We start from the raw sequence: 21,553 nt of genomic DNA, 5'->3' as shown, positions 1-21,553 counted from the left end.
AACTTCTTTCATAACTCGAAATGGGCCTCACAACCCAGAAATAGCTCGCAAAGAGCGACATAACCTGCAATATGCAGGATGGAGGCGGGTGTGAAGTTGTGCAGCTAGAGGCCATAGTACTCCCTAAGCCCTCGGAGGAACGGATGGGTTGGAAATCCGACACCTCTCAGCAAATAGGGAATAAAGCATACTCGTTCCCCCCTAGATGGGTTGGGGAACTTCTCCGCCTGCTCCCCACCGTCAAAAGAAGCCAATCCGGCTCGAACGGGGACTAGATCTGCGGGGGGGTGAGAAATCCCTGGGTCTGCAACTTCACCAGTTGGCCGTGGGATATGGGACACTTTTCCCAATCTCCCTGTTTGGGGCCGTGAAGGCGGGAGGAAGAGCTATGAGCGCTAGCCATGTTGGGATGGGTTTTTCGTGCAAGCTCCGAGGATTCCTCGTTTGGGGGAGATGGTGTGGATTAGATCTGAAGATCCATGTCTCTTTAAATAGACAATTTATTCACATGGTCAAGGTGGCAAGTGTAAAAATGCCCCGATCTCTCGCATTTGCTCGACACGTGGAAGCTGAAATCATGAAGGTGCAGAAGCCGATGAGCGTGACATTAAATGAAAATCCGGACATTGCTCTTTAAATCAGGTACTTCGAAGTGTTCGGAGAAGAAACCCGCCTTGCAATGTCGAAGACAATCTATGTGCCGGACTCAACGTCATTGAAGCCTGGTTCGGGGGCTACTGAGGGAGTCCTGGATTCAGGGGTGCTCGGATAGCCGGACTATATGCATGTGCCAGACTGTTGGGCTATGAAGATACAAGATAGAAGACTTCGACCCGTGTCCGGATGGGACTCTCCTTCGCATGGAAGACAAGCTTGGCGATTCGGATATGTAGATTCCTTTCTCTGTAACCGACCTTGTGTAACCCTAGCCCCCTCCGGTGTCTATATAAACCGAAGGGTTTAGTCCGTAGGACAACAACAATCATAATCATAGGCTAGCTTCTAGGGTTTAGCCATTACGATCTCGTGGTAGATCAACTCTTGTAATACTCATATTCATCAAGATCAATCTAGCATGAAGTAGGGTATTATCTCCACAGAGAGGGCCCGAACCTGGGTAAACATTGTGTCCCCGCCTCCTGTTACCATTAGCCTTAGACGCACAGTTCGGGATCCCCTACCCGGGATCCGCTGGTTTTGACACCGACATCGGTGTCTACCGGTGGCGAGGTGGTTCCTGTTGCGTGGGATGGAGTCGTCTCCGTGCTTGAGGTGCTTGGACCTGCGGGTGTGCGGGCCTATGGCTCTTTTGTCGCTGGCTGCGTGGGTTGGAGAGGATTGGGATGCTTCATATGAGAATATGCTCGACTTTGTTGGTGCCTACGACGCGTCGCCTATGGGCGTCGTTCTCCTCGCTGGAGGGTCGTTGTGGAGCTCTCCCCCCCCCCCTTCTCCACCCCGAGTCACGTCCTTCGTGTGAAAGCTCAAGACTCCTTGTGAGTCGGGCGACAGCATCACTTCAACGTCACTACCCCCTTGGGGGTGTCGCCTTGAAGGTCATGGTCTCCTATGCACCTCCCCAAGGGCTGGACGAGCACAACATCGCGGTCGGCAGGTTCCCGACCGGCAGTGTGAGGTTGGCGTGGCGTTGTGACGTGTGTGGCAACAACTATGGTGGCGAGCAGAGCCGAGTCGCAGCATGTCCTTCTGATGCCGATGGTCCGGTGTGTCAATGGGTGCGTCTATGCTGATTTCTGGCTGTGACAGAGGAGTCAAAGCTGCGGGCGGCGGGGCCACTGCGGCAACGATGACTCCATGAGGGCGGTTTTTAGCGGGCGGTGCTCTCCGGGTGTTGCACTGGACTAGGTCGGTGCGAGGCTTGTAACTTTCTTTGTGAAGCTCGTTAGCAAAATCGGAGTTGCCTTGTCCTCGATGCTTCGGTCGACTGTTTGGCGTTTGTGGCTAGGTCGTCTGCGTGTCCCTCTTGTGGGGTTTGTAATCTAGATTTTCGCCCGGTTTTTCTCTAATTAACCAGGCAACTCTCTTCTTCTTAATCAATGAAAATGGCAAATATTTTGCCTCTTTTCAAAAAAATAACAAGCTAATGGGCAATCATCACAAAAGAATGTCACGGCAGCATAACATGGTTTCATACTTGGACCAGCTACTTTTCACAACACATAGCGACCAAATAGAAATAACACATTCTCCTATTGTCGAGGTAGATTTTTTTTAAAAAAAACTAAAAGATCCAATATTCAGAATAAAGTATCAACAGGGAGGATTAAATGTCTTAAAAGACACTGATAAAACTGTGGCAAGATGAACCAGAGACAACAGATAAATTATGATATGAGCAGTAGCATTCAAGCCATGATCTTCGCGGACCTCATGCAAAGACTGTCCACAACCTTCCCAACGTTTGAAATAGTTTCGAGTGTAGCAGGGAAGATAGCCTCGGTTCCGAGCTCCTCAAAGGTGATGAGGCAACCAGCACCCTGGAGATGTAGCACTTTCGCACGGCTGTTGGAGATGCTCTAACCATGTTAAAGGGCACACTAGATATTAAGAAAAAATTATAGGGTGCCTAGAAAATTTTTGTTCCTTTGTGTGGACCCATATCATATTCTCTAAGTATGGTTTTATCATTTTTCTGTAAAAGTATGGTTATGAAAAAAGCCAGAGTATATCAAGCCATCAGGTATAACCCCTGAGAGCATGTCATCAGCTTGCTTATTCTCTGTAGTGCCATCTTATGTGTGGAGCAATTCTTCTCAAAATTCTCACGTTCATTGGGTTCTCCAATCTTCCTTGCCAGTGGCACCGTTTCTGATTATGAGCCAAGGAAAGGAATTGATTTTAATCCCATTTGTCTCTCATCATAAATAGCTGGAAGGCAAAAATTGTAGTTCTCTTGACGTGTGAGTTCATAATTTCCTACAAGAACTTCTCCAGACCATAGATCAAGTTCTGCAAAAATATGTGGTGACGTTTTTAGTGACCAACTCTTAAGAATACTTCAGAAAATGCAGTATAACTATCAGGTACCTTCAAGCGTATCACTTTCCGTATTGCCAGAATGAGTCCTGTCATCAAGCATCGAACATCTGTAACATCATGCTTCAAGGTGTAAATCTGGAAAAAAAATTGGTTGTGTGATCAGTTCATCCAAAGTTCAGTCAAGTTGTCATGTGGGGCCAGCCCTATAGGCGCAAGGGACCTGCGCGGGCCAGCCCTGCATCTGCCTAAAGATTTGTCCTAGTTTAATTATAGTCTTTTTAGATTAGGAGTCAGAAAAGGGAAAGTAGAACCTTTCTTTGGTAGGATAGAACGGCAGGTAAGTGGGGAGGATTGTATTAGATTCAGTGGCGTGGCAGGAAAACCAACCAAGCGCCTCTGAGCCCGCACCGCACCGCCACCCGCTCCCTCCTGCGCCCACCTGCCGTCGGCCACTCCGGCCCCGTCGGCCACCAGCCCGCGCCGGCCGCCACTCCGGCACCGGCGCCCACTGGCCCCATGGCCTCCCATTCCTCCCCCGCGTCCCTGGCCGCAGCGGGCCGCCCCCGCGAGCGTCGCTGGCTCGAATCGAGCCCTTCTTCCGCCGAGTCCGCCCATAGCGCGCGGTCATACCGCCTCGCCCTGTGCTCAGCCGCGGTCTTCCCGCCCCCTCCCTCCCCTACACCTCGGCCCTCGCCGCCCGCCATGCTCCCGGGCCCTTGCTCTGAGGTGCATCGGGTCGTGAACGAGGCCTAGGCCGACCCGGCCGTTGGTGCGGGTTGGGAGGTCGGCTCTGGTCGGCGCCGCCCGCGTCCCCATGGCCTGCGTCGTCGCTGCCGTGACAACCCTCCTCGCCGGCCTCGCTCCCCTCCGTCGCCCCCTCGCCCCGACGAATGGCCGCGCTGCCTTGGCACCTGGAACCCCCACAACGAGTGTCGGAAGGACGTGCGATGTCATCGCTGCAGGCACTTCGGCCACATCGCCCGTCTCTGCACCGTCCCACGCCCCCGCTCCCCCTCGAGCGACGCACCGTCGGCCAAGCGTCCGCGCCCGTCGCCCCACCGCTCCCCTGGCTCCTCGGGCTCGAGCGAAGCAGGCCCACACCCACCCGCGTCCTCCGGGTCGGGGGTGCGCCTGTCCTCATCCCCCGCTGCAGCAACAACCGCTGACTCTACCGCGGTCACGCCTTCGCTGCAGGACCCGTCCTCCTCCTCGCCACACAGCTCTGTGCAGTCCAGCCCGCGCGCCGCGCCGTTGGCCATGTCTGGCCACACCGCCTTGCGCCCCGCCGGGGCGGTCTGCTTCATGCTGCACACTGCGCGCCTGGAGGCCGCCGAGCGTGCCCTCGAACTTGCTCTGGTCGCCATCGTGGCCGGGAACCGCTCTGGCGTCTCCGCCGACGACGTCACGCGCGGTGTGCGTGCGCTTTCTGATTCCGCAGTTGGCCTTCTCCGTCCACCGGTGGCACTTTGATGAGTTCCTCCTCCGGTTCCACGACGCGGCCACCCGCGCGCTCGTCGCTGCCGCGCCCGTGCGTGCCGTGAAATTCAGACTGATCATGCACCCATGGAGCCGCCTCGAGGGGGCTGAGCCCGTCTCCCTGCACATTTCTGTTGACATAGAGATCACCGGCATCCTCGAGCACGGTTGGGACATCTCCTCCACCTTGCAACTCCTCTCGCCCTTCTGCCTTGTCGATCGACTCGCCCCCGAGACGCTCGACGGCAGCGACATGTCTGTCTTTCGGCTGTCGGCATGGACTACCAACCCCAACGCCATCCCTCACGAGTCCGAGCTCCTCCTCGCCGAGCCCGACGCGCTTGCCGGCGCCAACCCCGACCCCGTCAACCTCTTCGCCGTCCCGATGCTGCGTTTCCTAGTGTCCATCCACGTGCGCCGCACCGAGGACTTTCACTTTCCCTCTCCGCCGCCCTCACCTCCGCCCGCCGAGTCCGACGGCGGCGGGCATGGTTCCTCACCGCCCGTCCCTGCCGCCTGGCCCCGCCGCCATGATTTCCCGCCGCCCGGCAGTGACCGTCGCTCCAACGGCCCCTCGGGACGAGGCGCGGGTCCTCATCGTCGTCGGCGGCGCGCCGAGCCGCCTTTCCGTGGCTACCAGGGCGTTCTCGGGCCCCATCCCACCACTGGTAGCGTCACCTCTGGGCCCCCTATTCGTCAAAGGCTGTCGGGCCTAACCGCTGACCGGGGCCCGCCGCCTCCAGAGTTGGGGAGCATGCACCACGGGCAACATCTCCCCGCAGCTTCAGGTCGCGCGTGAAATCATCTACCGCCTTGACGTGGCGCAAGACTCCCGTCCCCTGTCCTCGACTGAAATCTGGCTTCGCCACGAGCTCAAACGCGCCTATCTCGGACTGGCCTCCCTCGAGCGTTCCATCCTCCACCAACGCGTGCGCCTCGGCTGGCTCCGCGAAGGCGATACCAACGTGGCCATCTTCAAAATCCATGCCGCCCACCGTGCGCAGAAGAACCACATGGCCTCATTCCGTGTGGGTTCGCAAACCGTGTCTGACAATGGGGCGATGGCCAAGGCGGCCTACGGTCACTTCTGCTCCATCCTGGGTACTTCAACAGCCAGAGATCACTCCATCGATCTTGCGAGCATCGATCCTCGCCACTTTAACCTCGACGACCTGGAGCAACCATTCACCGAGGAGGAAATCTGGGCCGCCGTCAAGCTTCTCCCCACCGGCAAGGCGCCCGGACCTGATGGGTTCACGGCCGAGTTCCTGTGCGCATGCTGGCCGATCATCAAGGCCGACATATGTGTTGCGTTTGATAAACTCTACGCCTTGAACGGTCACGGCTTTCACAAGCTCAATGAAGCCCTTCTCATTCTCCTCCCCAAGAAGCCCGACGCGTGCACGCTCGGAGACTACAGGCCGATCAGCTTGATTCACTTGCTGGCCAAGCTTTTTGCTAAAGTCCTCTCTCTGAGGCTCGCTCCGAAGATGGGGAGGCTCGTCTCTGTCAACCAGAGGGCATTCATCGCTGGTCGCACTGTGCACGACAACTTCCTTCTAGTTCAACAAACCGCTCGCCTGCTCCATAACTTGAAGGCCCCGAGAATTCTCCTCAAACTCGACATCACGAAGGTGTTCGACACCGTATCCTGGCCCTTTCTCCTTCAAACTTTGTGCCATCTCGGATTTGGGCGTCGCTGGTGCGAATGGGTGTGCATCCTCCTATCCACGGGATCCACACGAGTCCTTGTCAACAGCAACCCCGGGCCACCCATCGATCATGCATGCGGGCTGCGCCAGGGGGACCCCGTCTCGCGCTGCTCTTCGCCATTGCGATCGACACGCTGAACTCCCTGATCCAGCATGCGTCGCGCGCCGGCATGCTTCAGCAACTTACCAACCGCACGCCGCGTCAAGCATATCGCTGTTCGCCAACGATGTGGTGATTTTCTGCCACCCAACCAGTTCGGAGCTGGCTACGATCCGCGAGCTGTTGCGGGTGTTTGGCGATGCCTCCGGTCTGCGTACCAACTTCCTCAAATGCTCGACCACCCCCATTCGCTGCGGCCATGAGGTGATCACCACCATTAACTCCACGATTGGATGCGCAGTCGTGGACTTCCCCATTGTTTACCTAGGTCTTTCCCTGTCCGTCCGCGAGACCCCCTCATCGGCCCTGCTTCCTCTGGTGGATAAGCTGGCAAGAAAGCTCGCGACCTAGAAGGCCGCGCTGCTATCTCGCGGTGAGCGGCTTGCCCTTGTGCGCCACGTGCTCACCGCCATGCCCATTCACATTCTCATGGCGATTTCCATATGACCGAAGATCCTCAAGCAAATTACTCGCATTATCCGAGACTTCTTCTGGCTTGGGCGCCGCGACGCCAGCTCTGGATGCTGCCTGGTTGCCTGGCAGCGGGTGTGCCGCCTGGTGGAGTTTGGTGGCCTTGGCGTGAGGGACCTCCGCCTCACCGGCATATCATTGAGGTGTCGCTGGCTCTGGCTCAAGGCCACCGACCCGTCGCGGTCGTGGCATCATCTGCAGCTCCCCCACAACGACGAGGCTGGCCGTTTCTTCCAGGCCTCCACCTCCTGGCATCTTGGCGACGGCAAGACTTGCCACTTCTGGAGTGACCACTGGCTTGATGGCCATTCCATTCCCGAGCTCGCCCCCACTCTCACCTCTCTTGTACCGCGTCGCTGGCGTCGCCGCACACTGGTCCACGATGGGCTTGCCAATAGTGCTTGGATCGTTGATATCCACGGCACCCTCGGGCCCCAGGTAGTCATCGAGTATGTGAACTTGTGGCGCAAGCTACAACTTGTCGCCCTCTTTGATGAGCCTGATCGCCTCTCCTGGAATTGGACAGCTAAAGGAGTCTACACTGCCAGCTCTTGCTACCATGCGTTGTTCCACGGCTCCACCTCACCACCATGCTGGAAACTTCTATGGAAAAGTTGGGCCCCTCTCCACAACAAAGTCTTCCTCTGGCTCGCCTACCTCGACTGATGCTGGACCGCAGAGCAGCGAGTTCGCCGCGGCCTATCCACCGACCTAACCTGCATTCTCTGCGACCAGGAGGTGGAGTCAATCGATCACCTTCTCGTCGGCTGCGTGTTCTCTTGCATCACCTGGCACGAGATCCTCTTCTGATATCGCCTAGTCGCCCCGCCGCTCGACGACACCGCGAGCTTCTTCGCCTGGTGGATTGCGGCTGCGAAGGCCTCCCCTGGCTCTTTGAGGAAAGGCCTTAACTCCATCATTGCGCTGACCGCTTGGGCAATTTGGAAGCATCGCAACGCAGCCATCTTCGATGGCCTACGCCCCTCCACTGAAGACCTGATCAAGAGCATCAAGGACGATGCCCGCCTTTGGGCCAAGGCGGGCGCCACCGGGATAGCTAGCATCTTACCTGTAGCCTGATCCACCTGCTATGAGGCTGAGCATCCTCTCCCCCCTGCTCATCGTTGCGCCCTCCCAGACGCCGGCTTGTGTACGTCTGCGAGGCCGCACCCTGTAACTCCCTGTAACAGCTACTTCTCCTCCTCTTTCAATGAAATGATACGCTGCTAAGTGTATTCCCCAAAAGATTAGGAGTCTGGGTATTAATTGGAAAGGTTTAGTCCTAAAGAAGGTTACCCTGCCAACACCCAATTGTAATAGGAGTCTTAGTCTGGTCTTGTAATTAGACTATATATAGCCAGCCCTTGGATCAATAAACGCATGCAGAGAATATCCTACAACTTCTCCTCCCTTGCTCCTGCGCCACGGCGCCCCTCCTCACCCCCTTCTCCAACCATAGGCAAGCGAGGGCCTCGCCCTCGTTCTCCTACCAACCACGACTACAACCTGCGTGGCAATCAGCCGGGCCGTGACAAGCATATATTGCTAGAGCTTAAGCACCTCTCCAGTGACAAAATGACCGACGTGCTTGAGGCAAACCTTGGAAGAACCATGCTGTGCACACGCACTCCGTCTTCTCCGAGCACCTGGCCTCTCTCCTTTTTCAACACTAGCCAGTCAGTTTGTGGAACATATCATTTACTGTTTTTTATTTGCTGCAGAAGATTTACTTGTATGGAGTACAATTTAGAATAAAAGCAAGGATATCTTCGAAAACAGTGCTTCTGCCTTTGTTACTAAGAAATCACTCTGAAAGGAAAATTGCTGAATTATTTTTGTCACACTTAGTGGATTATTAGCGTCCATATCTTCCCTGTTGTATATCTGACCAAGATCAGATATGTTATTTGCAATCTGTACTGCGTCTTGCGATGGCAGGCCCTGTTCAATGTCAAAGATTAGTCTAGCAATCTGCACACTGATGATAACATATCTCGATTTCTTGGCAATAGTATTTCTGTTTTTGATGAGCAATGTAGACGTTTTCCATTGGCATGTTTCATTTGTTAGGGATGCTCCTTACCGATGGGTTAGGCCTTGATTCCACAATCTCGACGTTATTGTAGTGAAATGAGGCCTGGATTGCAGCTTGCTGAAGGAGTACCGATCCGATCCAATCGACAGTGTCGGTGCTACCAAGCAGCCCTGATCATGAACTCGGCGTAAGATCGCATGGTTTAATAATCTGAGCGTGGTGAATTTTAGAAATAATCAGTCCTACCATGCTTGCCTTCTCGCAGAATGCTGACAGCTCGGTTACTGTATCCATCTCGATTTTGGGAACGTATACGATAGATACTGCTTAAGCCAAACGCTGTTGTCTGCGCATAAACCATTTTTTGCATTCACGATGTTAAAGGAATTATGTTCAGATTATTTAAATAAATATCTTATTCTGCATCTTGATAGGAATAATAAATAATTCAGCAATGGAAGAGCTCTGAACGGCATTATGTTTTTCTCTGTCATTGTTGTGATTTCTGAAATGCCTTTTTGAGGTATTAGTTTTGGTTCTCTGCCGCTCTTTGAACCTGCATTTGCAAAATCTGGATGCTCATGGAAGTAGACCCTCACCGGATAACGTACCTGCTTGACATTGTCATAGATAGACAAGAGAAGGTTCACTGAAATCAACAACCACGCCGGTTCCTCTTGACTGAAAAGAGCAGAATTTTCAGTCAGCATAAGGCGCACCGACGACAATAAAATCTAAATTTCACAAATGGAGATACCAATTAATATCTGTGCTATGGAGCCGAGAACCATGGCGAGATCATTAAGCACCAGAATCTCCAGGGGTTCTTCCATTCCATGCTACTTAACTGAAGAAACAACACCAGCGCTCCGCTTACAGACCAAGAAAAGAGACAGACAGAGCACAAGGGGACGAGTGGTGAGTGAGCAAGCAAGCACCTCTCCCGCATCCTGCCCTATGCACTGGGTATCAATGGCACCCGCGAGCTCCATCCCCCTCGCCCTGCTCACCGCCGCCCTCCCGATCTCCTTGGTGGCGCCGACGATGACCACCTTAATGAATTCTCAATGTCGCCACGGAACAAAGCGTCAGAGCCATAGGACAAGCACTATACTACTACGATTCCCCTCTTGTAGTACGTAGTATATGGTTACCTTGATTGTGCTCTGCGACGGAGGCGGTGGAGCAGGAGACGTTTCTCCCGGCCGCGCGTTGTGCCGTGGTGGTGGACGGAGTAGCGGCATGGTGAGCCAAGTCTATTTGCGGTGGCCGAGTCTGTTTGCGCGTGGACAGGCCCACGTTTACGGTCACGTCCGCGGGTCCGCGGGTCACGTTTGACCGGTCTAGGACGTGCCTGTGGACAGGGTGGGCGGCCGCATTAGAGCATGTACAATGGAGGCAGCAACGTGCTGCTCCAGCCGCTTCCCAACGCAGGCTGCAGTAGTGTTTTACCAAAGTGGGCCCTACTCCATCCTTTCTTTACTCCTTTCCTCTCACCTTTCGGCTATTTTCCCACCGAAACAACCGGCTCTTGTGTAGGAAGCACCTGCCACCTGCAGGGCTGCACCTTTGCATCCAGGCACCGATCTAGGTTGGAGCGATGGCCATGCCCTTAACGGCCATGCCATGCATGCCCGCAGTAACTGTGGCGCGCATGCAGGCGCCCCGCTGACCGCCCATGTGCCGCCGTCTCCTCGCCTGCCGTTGTTGCCCCCTCCTCCTGACCGCCCACCTGCCGCCTCTCCTCGGGAGGGGGGGGGGGGGGGGGCTTCACCTCCTTGCCCTCGCGCCGCACGCCTTCGCCGCCTCGTCTGCCCCGCTCCTTCCCTTGGGCCGCCCGCTCACCTGTCGCGTTTGCCTCCCAACCGCCTGTCGGCGTTCTGGATATGGGGGTATTCAGACTTGCCTGCCTGCGGCCCACCACGTGGCATCATCGACGGCCTGATACGGCCCAGCTTCGACATCAACAGCTCAAGACACTCGCGAGGGGCCAAGCCTCGCAAGGCGGACGACGCCAAGACCCCCGACGGGATCGGCCTCTTCAGGCTGGCTCCCGAGGGGCAGAGAGTTCTATGCAAGGTGCACCTCATGAGGCTCCGCTGACGTGAGCCATGACGACCAAGGCTAGGCGGGCGCCAGGCGGGCGCTAGCGGGGGCAGAGCGCCAGTTTCCTCTTCGGTGCAAAGGAGGCGAGCAAAAGATGCGGAGTCCCGAGGAATCAGCCAAAGGTTTCCAGTCTGGTGCAACAAGACCAAGACCACCAGGACGGCGGGACGGAGGTCATCATCGAGCCCACCGCAGCGTCACGACCAGGGGCTTTTCGCAGGCGAAGACCACTTTTGTCAGGATAAGCTGTACTACTTGTCCCCTTTCAAATTCGGCCATTGTGGGATCCCTTCCCGCCAACATTTGGGAAGAGGACCAAGGCCATTATAAATAGGACTTAGCCACCACCACGGGGGAGGGACGGATCGGATCCATTCTCACCCGACCACCTCACCAGCTCTCTTGAGCTCAAAAACACCTCACCTAAGGCCAGTTCATCCACTCTACTAGTTCATCCTCAGCCCTTCGAGGCAATCCACCAAAACGCTGGAGTAGGGTATTACACCACAAGATGGCCCGAACCAGGATAAACTGCGGTGTCTCTTTGTCTCTTCGAGCTCGACGCGCTAGGCTTAGGAGTATCGCGAGTAGGCAGGCTGGGTAGGTTGAGATCTCCGCACGCACCCCAGAGTGTGAACCTTTAAAGGGTTTGCGGAACCCGTAATCCGACATTTGGCACGCCAGGTAGGTGTGTGTCGGATCTTCTCTTCCGTCGATCGATCTACTGTTACTCCGACAACTCCATGGCTGATGCACGCCGAGCTCGCGCGGAGCGCCTGGCCGCAGTCGCCACTCGCATTGCTCAGACGGCTCCAGCGGGTGATGGTTGTGCTCGTCGTGCTCCGTCTCCGGTGGCCAACGCCACCACGGGCCCTGCTGGCCACGAGCAGCAAGCTTCTTCGCTGCACCCTTCGGTGCGCCGCAACGGGCGCACCGCCACTCCATCATTGACCCCGGCAGCTCCATCCTCCCACGCGTGTCACGGCCCGGCGAATGCGTAGGCCGTTCTGCTCATGGCTTCTCCTTCGCTACCGCCCGGTCGACGACTTCTACAAGGAGTGGCTCGAGCGGATCGCTGAGCTCGTCAGCGCGGCCGGGGGCTCCTCTACACCGACCCGCTCACTGCCTCAGCAGCCACCTGCCACGGGCGATGTGGCTCACGGGGCTCCTCTACCACCTCCGGCCCAGGGCATCATCATCGAGCCGAGGTGTGTGTCACTGCGGCACGACGCGCTGCACCCAGCGCCTGCTCGGGAGGAGGTGAGCTGCCAGGTGGTGCAGCAGCCTCAAGGGGAGGCGCACGTGCTTCCTGTGCCCCCACGCCAAGCCAGCGAGCTGCCACGGGAGGTGGTGGCGCGCGTGCACCAGGACTAGGTTCCACCTCCTCGACGGGCCCAAGTGGCCACAGCAGGATGCCCCGCGTTGACCTTGGAGCTCCGCAGCGTCATCTGGCCGAGCAAGTTCAAGCCTGACCTACCCAACGCTACGACGGCACCGCCGACCCCGCCGAGTTCCTGCAGCTCTACAAGCTGAGCATTGAGGCGGCCAGCAGCGACGAGAAGATCATGGCGAACTGGTTCCCGATGGCCCTCAAGGATGGCGCGCGTTCCTGGCTCCTGAATCTCCCCGTGGGATCAGTCTCTTCCTGGGAGGAGATGCGCGGCCGCTTCATCATCAACTTACAGGGCACTTGCGACCGCCCGCCGCCCGCGGGTGACCTGCGTCGTATCAAGCAGCAACCAGGAGAGACCCTGCAGAAGTATATTCAGCGCTTCAACAATGTTTGCCTCAAGATCTGCAAGGTGTCGAATGAGGCCATCATCTCAGCATTCACTGATGGCGTCCGTGATGTCAAGATGAAGGAGGAGCTCGCCATCCACGAGGACCTATGCACAGTCTTGGAGATGTTCAACATGGCGAACAAGTCTGCAAGGGCTGATGAGGGGCGCCTCTCCCTGCTCGAGCTCCCCGATGCTGACCCAGAAGACAAGAAGGCCAAGGCCAAGGATGTAAAGCGCAAAGGGCCGACCGTGCTCGCAGCCGAGCCAGAGACAAAGTGCGGCTGCAACCACCCTGAGTCGTCTAAGAGCAACCGACCATTCTGCATCTTCCACAACGTCCACAGCCACAACACCAACGACTGCCAGGAGCTCAGGGCCCTCCATGATGGGCGCCTAGGTCGACGCCCCGAGTGCAACGATCGAGGCTACGGCCGTGGAGGTGCCCAAGGTGGAGGACGCTGGGACGGGCGCGACCATAGCCAGGAGTGGTGCGACCATCCTCGGAAGGACCGTTGGCAGGGCCAACCTCGCGAGGGCGCCTGGAGGGACCAGCCTCGTGAGGAGCGCCCTTAGTGCAATGCCGGTCTTCCTCCGCTGCCTCCACCACCAAGAAGGAATGAAGATCATCACTAGGACGAGGGGGCTGGGGGCTTCTAGGAGCCACGAGCCATTGTCTGCATCCTGGGCAGCTCACAGGCCCCAGCTTCTCATCGCATCTTCAAGCAGTTCGTGCACGAGGTAAACGCGGTGCTCCCTAAGCCCGAAGCAACACGCCCACTCAGGTGGTCCAAATGCGCCATCACCTACAGCTCCGCAGACCAGCTCAAGTGTGCGGCTACTGCCGATGCGCTCCCCATGCTCTGCTCACCCGTCATCAGCAACGTGGTCGTCACCAAGACTCTCATCGATGGTGGAGCAGGGCTCAATGTCCTATCTGTTCAAACATTCAACAGACTCCAAGTGTCGTACTACCAGCTTCAGCCAACCAAGCCATTCTCAGGAGTGACCGACGGCTCCACGCACCCGATAGGGCAGGTCCGCCTCCATGTCACCTTTGGTGAACGCAACAACTACCACACCGAGCTCATCGACTTCGACGTCGCCGACATTCGCCTGCCATACAACGCCATCCTAGGATACCCAGCACTGGCCAAGTTCATGGCAGCGACACACCACGACTACAACGTCCTCAAGATGCCAAGAAGCGGCGGCATCATCACGGTCGCATGCCAGGAAAAGGATGCGGTGTGCTCCCTAGAACGCGCCTTCCAAGCCGCAATAGTCGAGAGCCCTAAAGATGAGGGCGGCGTCCTCCCTCCTGAGGTCGCCCCCCAAGACAAAGAAGCCGTAGCTGGGTCAGGGATCTCGTGAGGAAGCATCGCCCGAGGACGCCGCGCTGAGCCTTGCATCCCCAGACGGGGCACCTTAACCCATCGCATAGGAAGGCGTGCCTGACGCCCCTCTCAGGCTGGGCTCGGGGGCTCTCCTCGGGAGGGCCTCAGACCTAGCCAAGATCACAAGAGTGGTGCTCGAGCACCATGTGGAGGCACACTTCAGAGCATGCTTCCTAGGAGAAGGAGTCAGGTGGGAGGCGCCAGGGTTCAGGAGTTCATCAGCAAGGCAATTGAGGAGATTCAAGAGGCAAGGGTTCTGCAAGGCGATCGCCGCCTACCGCGAGGCGCGGCTCACTGCCCTGGTGAGGGTAAGGAGTTTCGCGTCTGCATCGACATCTCAGGGCTCAACAGGGCCGCATCTCGGCAGCTCTTCTGGCTGTCTCGTGTCGGCCGATGCGAGGGTCCACCCCATAGCTAAGTTCGCATGCCTTTCGGCCTACCAGGCGCAGTTGTGGTGTTCCAGCGCTGCACAAGGGATGCCCTGGCGGCTCGCGAGGCAAGGCATCAGGCGACCCTGGCGGAGATGGAGGAGCACCCCTAGGAGCCTTCCGGGCCCTCTGGGCCTCCCGAGGCTCGGGGCCAGGGCGACTCATGAGGAACGACTCCAGTAGCGTGCGTGTTTCGCTACTCCAACACCTCTTCAGCGACGGAACCAAGTGACATCTCTCTAGTTCGTTCAGTTTGGGAGCGCCCCTTGGGCTGCATCATCCCTAGGCCGTGTGGGTCCGTCCCTGCGGCGTGTATCATTTTGCATTCGCCGGGATTGTTTATCCGTCTTCTATGAGTTTACCTATGATCGTCACCCTGCGGCCTCAAGTCTTAACCGCCTCGCGGTCATCCTGCATCTGCCAGCTTGTCCCTCGCTTGCCTCGCTGCTTGGCTGCTCACGTCGGCACGTCGCTTGTGCTCGGGTCCGTCCCTGCAACACTGACAAACCCGAGGATCAAGCTCTGGCTCACGACCCGCCTCGCGCACGCCACCTCACACTACAAAAAAATACACTTCTGTGATGATACGTGTTTGTCATAGTAGGTCATGTTTTCTGTCATGCATGTACATCCATGAAAAATTTATGACAGAATCAAGATAGTCATACTTGTGCTGTCGCAGAAGTGTTCCATGACATTACCAAAATTATCATCACGGAATTGTCCACTTCCATGATGATAAATCGCGTGTCATGTAAGTGCTTTCGCCAAGGGTGACCGACACGTGGCATCCACCGTAACGGAACGTCGTTAATCTATCGGGTCGGGTTTTGGATCCGATAACCCGTTAATAGCCCCGACCAATGGGGATTTTCCACGTGTAAAATCATCATTGGCTGGAGGAAACACGTGTCGGCTCATTGTTGGGACAGATGTCATCCACTCATTGGACAGAAGGCGCCTATGATACGTCGACATGTGGCACGGCCCATCAAGTTTAAATGGGCCGGCCCAACTAAAGGCCCACAAGATTTTGCGGACCATAATGGGCCGGCCCAGCTAAACGCCCATGAGATTTTGCGGACCATAATGGGCTGGCCCAGCTAAAGGCCCACAAGATTTCGCGGCCCATAATGGGCCGGCCCAGGTAAAGGCCCACAAGATTTTTGTGTGCCATAATGGGCCGGCCCAGGTAAAGGCCCACAAAATTCTTGGGGATCATAATGGGCCAGCCTAGCTAAAGGCCCACGAGATTTCGCCGACACTAATGGGCTGCCTAGCTATAGGCCCACCAGATTTTGAGCACCCTAGTAGGCCGACCAATTAACTGGCTGCCATGTTTTGGGCCAAATGCCGGCCCATATTTGATCCGGTCCATTAATGGCCTGCCACGTTCCGGGCCTAATAATGGCCCATATGAGATCCGGCCCATTAAAAGCATCCCACGTTCTGGGCCAAATCACGGCCCAGATCAGGTCCGGCCCTTTAAGAGGCTTCGGCCTCAATTATGGCCCATATCAGATCCAGCCGGTTAACTGGATGCTATGCTTTTGGGCCCACTTGCAAAAGGCCCATTTAGTAAATCGGCCTGATATTAGTTTTAGCCTGTGAAGGGCCTGTTTAACATTTTGGTCCTATATTAATTTCGGCCTGTTAAAAGCCCATCATATAGTTGGGCCTAACTACGGCCCGGTTTGCATCTGGCCTGCTCGCAGCCGATATCTGATTGGGTCAAACAAGGACCGATACAATGTTGGCATGTTAAAAGCCCGTCATTTGATTCGCACAATCATGGGCCGGGGTCCAATTCGGGCTGTTGCCGGCCCGTGAGCTGTTCGGCACGTTTCAGACCCAACCTACTTCTCAGCCTCCTAAAAGCCCATTGAGTTCTCTTGCGAAAAGAGGGTCGGGGGTTACTCGGCCTATTAAAGGCCCAAATCTACTAGTGGGCCAGTTTGACGGGGCCCATGATGCAGATCATACATCGTGATTGCATGACGGCCCGATTATGTACCGTAATTTTACGGTTTGGCCGCTTTACTGCGAAGACAGGATATATATACAGGAAAATAACTGCAGCATCATGAATAAGAAAAAACCTAGACTATACAATAAAGAAATTATGGCATATTACATCCACTGGGCATCAAAGTTCGCCACTATGATAATAAAGCACAAGCAGACATCATTTTACATACACTGGGCATCAAAGATCGCCACTAGTGCAAATAAACACGCCGACAAAATAATATACAAAACCGACAGCACTTCAATAGAGTTTAAGAAAGGTTAGCCCTGCTGGCGAGCTGCAGCGCAAGCACCTGAGCAAGATGATGAGATTGCGCTTGTTCAACACTTATATCTTCCTCACTCTGAAAGATAAACAAGCAGACAGATGACAGGTTTTGCACGTAAAAGTATCAGTGCTGACAATTCATCACACTTCTTACTGACGGATAAAGTGAAACAGTTTAAAAATGCATTAACACAATATGGTATTGTTCAGGTCAAGACATGGCAGGAAATGACATTGTGAAGGAGTTGGAAGCTTCACGACACCACTGGATTACAGATCAAGAACTCATAAGTATCAATGGTTAGTGTGCTGCCAATTTATCCCATTTCAGATTGGCAAATAAAGAGACGGTTTAAATAATAGTAGAATGATATGACGTTGTTCATAGTTAATACATTGCACAATATGACATTGTGCAGTAGTGGGTAGGTTCACCACACCACTGGATTACGGATGAAGAACAGAAGCATACATGCAGTGCAAAAGAAGATCACTTGCTCTGTATAGTTTAATTTACATGGTATGAAGAAGGAACTTGGTTGTACAACTGAAAACTTAAATTGAGAAGGACAAACTTTTGTTTATGAACATAAACTTTAAACATGCAATTTGATGCAAACACCAAAAATAAACAGCTGTTGCAGTCATGCCTAACCAAATATACACAACAAAGTTTGAAGGCTTGAGAAGGACAAACTTACATTACTAGTGAAGACATGCTCTATAAAGCCCTTGTCCATGCTGATGGGGGGGGGGCAATTCAAGAAGTTTACCACAGAATCTTCTTCATAATCATTGCCTTTATTCTACATTTTGTTAAGAGTATATATAGATGTGATAATATACAAAAAAATGGAGAATATTTAAGATAAGATGAAGAGTGATGCTACATAACCAAGTAGCTATAAATGTATGTGCAGCAATACAGGCAAAAGGCACAGCCAAGAGCAATGCACAGCTAAACTTCTTCAGTACCAACCTTATGGTTAGAGTAAATATAGATCTGATGTGTAGAAAATGGAGGGCAAAGGAAAATAAGCTACAGAGTGATGGTACATGAACAACTACCTGTCAATATAAGTACACTGATAAATGACAGCATGTACTTACAAGAACAATGCAGAGCTAAAAAAATTCATTGGCATTGGATATATTCTACACTAATGTAACCATTCATATAGATCAGATAATTTGGAGTGAACAATTGATAAGCAAGCTATCATGCATACTACTGTCACATAATGAACCAGGTACGTATGCAAGTACAGTGATAGAGGACAACAGGTACTAACAAGAGCAAAGCAATGGGCAGCATATTTGCAATATCCTGTCGTTCTTTTCAAACCGGATCTTTTCTTCGAATAGATTTCCTGCAAAAAAGATCCGTAAGGCACATGCGGAAAAGCAGAAGTTCAAATTGTCATGTGATTTCATAGACAGTACCTCATCCTGGGAACGAGACCAGTGCATAACAAGGTTTTTCCATTCAATGTCTTCTAAATTTAGCACAGGAGACTTCAACGGAAATTCGTTTATAGACTTGCCATCAAAGTGCGATTTCCTCAGGTAACACCGATACTGCTGCAATGCTTCCTTGAAAAGCACAAGCAAGCTTTGCTCGTCATGACTATCCAGATTGACCCTCGCCTAGTTACAACAATGTAATGTAAATCATTGATGTGTTCGATCAGTAGAAAACAGGAAAATAATAACCATGAATAATAGCACTTACACGTAAGTTGGACAGGAAGATGTGAAAATGGTGTTTGTCTTCACTATAATCTTCCCATGATGGGAATATATGCACGTAGTCCCTAACAACATTGAAAGCATTTTCTTTTAAACTGGGAATAAATGGAATGGGGTTCCAATCTGCAGGAATTGGCCGTCTCTGCAGTTGGGATAGGTCTTCGGCCAGTGGACTTGCTATACTTTTTACTGGAGTGGGATTTTTCTGTGGTACTGCTGGTGCTATGGCAAATGAAATCGGTATACCTTTTGCTGGAGTGCAGGTCCTATGTGGTGGGGCTAGTGGTGTGGCCAGTGAAGTATGGGTACAGTCTGCTGGAGTCGGTCCTACGTTTTGTGTCATTGGTTGTACAGCCAATATAAGTGGGGCGCTATCTGATTTCTCCGTCACCACCATGTTTTCCAAGGACTTTGCTTGTGCTCCTTCGGGTTCGGCAATCACCCTCTTCCTTTTTGATGTCTGATGCACAAGAACAGCATTTGAGTGGAAAAACATGGTATGATGACAGATGGAATATGTATTGATAATGGATGGGCATGGCATCTAGAGTTATATGATGAGTAAACTAAGCAGATGGCGGTGCAACAAAGTAGAAGAAATGCAAGACAACATATGCAAGATACGCTCAATCAATAAAACCTTGCCAAATTAGAACAGGCACCTTGATGGGTGAACAGGACAGGTCATCTGCCTTTGACTCCTCGAGGTTAGAATAGTCATTAGGATGATATTCTGGACAAGAATCAACAGGTGGGGAGCGTATGAGTTTCATTGCTTCCAGAATGGCACTCAATGCCTTGGTGCCAATTTTGTAAGTCATTGCAGTGTTCCACAATATTCTTCTGATGCGCAGATTCTGCGTATAATATCTGAGAACCATGAAAACATAAATAATTGTGAGATTATCTTTGTAATGCAGATGATATTCTAATATAGGGGTGCCCCTGTAAACACTTGTGTGCTATCATTGGATTCTGATGAGAGAGCTCATGTGTGCTGTAATATGGTGCGTGCATTTATATAGTCTAGCACAATTACACAAGAAAATAGGCTCCAGAAGTAAGGATAACTGGCAGATGACAGGTTCAATATACTGTATAGAGAGTTTATTGCCAAACCATGATAACAAGAGCACACAACAACTAGGCAGATCATAGTGTACATAACAGGGGTACACCATAACCATGATATATAAATCGGGAAAGTGGAACTGGCTTGAAAATACGGTGTTGTATTGCCGCTAGTAATTGAAAGCCTATCGATCACGTACAGGCCAGCTCTATCAGCTGTTGACTGCAGACATCCATGCGCCCCTTCCTGACAAGGAACATACTATACGTACTAAATACAGAATAAACAAAGAGGAACATGTTAAAGAACAGAAGAGGAAGCATATTCTTGAGGTTCCGCTTCATTGCATACAATGTTGGTTGCCCACTCATGATGAATCACAGTGCCCAAAGAAATGCAATTCCATGTTGTCTCTCTATATGTGGCAATTTTGAAAAAGAGTCATTAGGATCATATTCTGAACAAGAGTCAAGAGGTGGGAAGCGTATGAGTTTCATTGCATCCAGAATGGCACCCAATGCCTTGGTGCCAATTTTGTGAGTCATTGCAGTGTTTAGCTTCAAGAGTGGACTGCTGCTAGTGCGACACAAAGCAGCTACACAGCTCATAGTGTAGATATAACGGGAAAACCTTAAGCATCAGAGTAAAATCAGCAAAGTGGAACTTGCTGGAATATATGTGCTAGTTTGCCGGTACGGCTAGAAAGGCTTCGGATACCAGCTCTCTTCAAGTGAAGGTGCGGTACTGTTAATATCAGTGTAACTCTCAAAGGCAACACATCTCCCCGCATTTCCTTGCTGTTCTTGTAGGATTCAAGTGGGCAGGCCACTACAAATCCTATTCCTATGTTTACAAGATCCTACGAATCAAAGAGGCTCAAAGTGTCCATCACAACCGACCGTATAGACCTCTACACTGCAAATCTCCCTGCTCATCTTCAGTACAAGGAACATATTGTACTACTATCGAACTCCCTCCATTCCAAAATATAAGTCTTGGTAGAGATTTCCACTATGGATCACATACAGATGTATCCAGATACATTTTAGAGTGTAGATTCACTCATTTTGCTCCATATGTAGTCCATGGTGGAATCTATACAAAGACTTGTATTTAGGAACGGAGAGAGTACATATTAAAGAAGAACGGAAGAGGAACATGGTAAAGAAGAGCAAGCAGATTTTGGATAATAAAATGTTGGTTGCGCAGTGCCCACACATGATGAACCAGAGCGCATTAAGAATGCAACTCCCAGCTGTCTCTCGACCATTTCAGGCGGTTGGATGAAGATCCTATGTCTCCTAACCCATCTTCTTCCTCGTATCTGATTATTCCCATACAGAACACCACACGGGCCACCGGCCGGACCATCGGCCCCCACCGCCTGTGTTCCTCCGCCACCCCCACCCCCCACCACCGCCCCAACCCCCACCCGCGTCGAGTTTTCTTCATTCGACGAGGCCCCACAACCACCCGAGCCCCTTCGTTCACACCGGCGAACTCCGGCGAGCTCTAAAAAATTTAGTCTACTATGATTTAACTAGTGTGGAATATAAAAGGGGAAAACCATAAGCATTGGGAGTATAGTGTTGAGCGTGCCATGGAGGATCTAAAGGTGCAAACCGGACAAAGGAAACTTCGCAACCAAGACAAGAAATCAGAGTAAAGTAGTGGCGATCTATTTTCTTGCTACGATAAATAAGTTGAGCAGATACGAAAGAGTACCGCCTGTGGTGCGGCGCCATGTACGCATCTGCTGAGAATTTGACAGTGCTGCGGTAGCGATGGCTGTCGGCGATGTGGAACCAGATCTAGGAGGGTAGATGGTGGCGGCGGGGAGCGGTGGACGAGACGGTCGTAAGAGCGGCGCTGG

The 21,553-nt window shown here is 53.0% G+C and overlaps 1 pseudogene; it reads right to left on the bottom strand.

Annotated features, from left to right (window-relative positions):
* Positions 1-2,937: 2,937 nt before the first annotated feature.
* On the bottom strand, positions 2,938-10,482 carry LOC123089949 (dihydrodipicolinate reductase-like protein CRR1, chloroplastic; annotated as a pseudogene).
* Between the last annotated feature and the right edge of the window lie 11,071 nt (positions 10,483-21,553).

Source organism: Triticum aestivum, chromosome 4B (genome assembly GCF_018294505.1).
Source record: "Triticum aestivum cultivar Chinese Spring chromosome 4B, IWGSC CS RefSeq v2.1, whole genome shotgun sequence".
Classification (NCBI taxonomy): domain Eukaryota; kingdom Viridiplantae; phylum Streptophyta; class Magnoliopsida; order Poales; family Poaceae; genus Triticum; species Triticum aestivum.
This window is presented reverse-complemented; position numbering and strand designations above follow the sequence as displayed.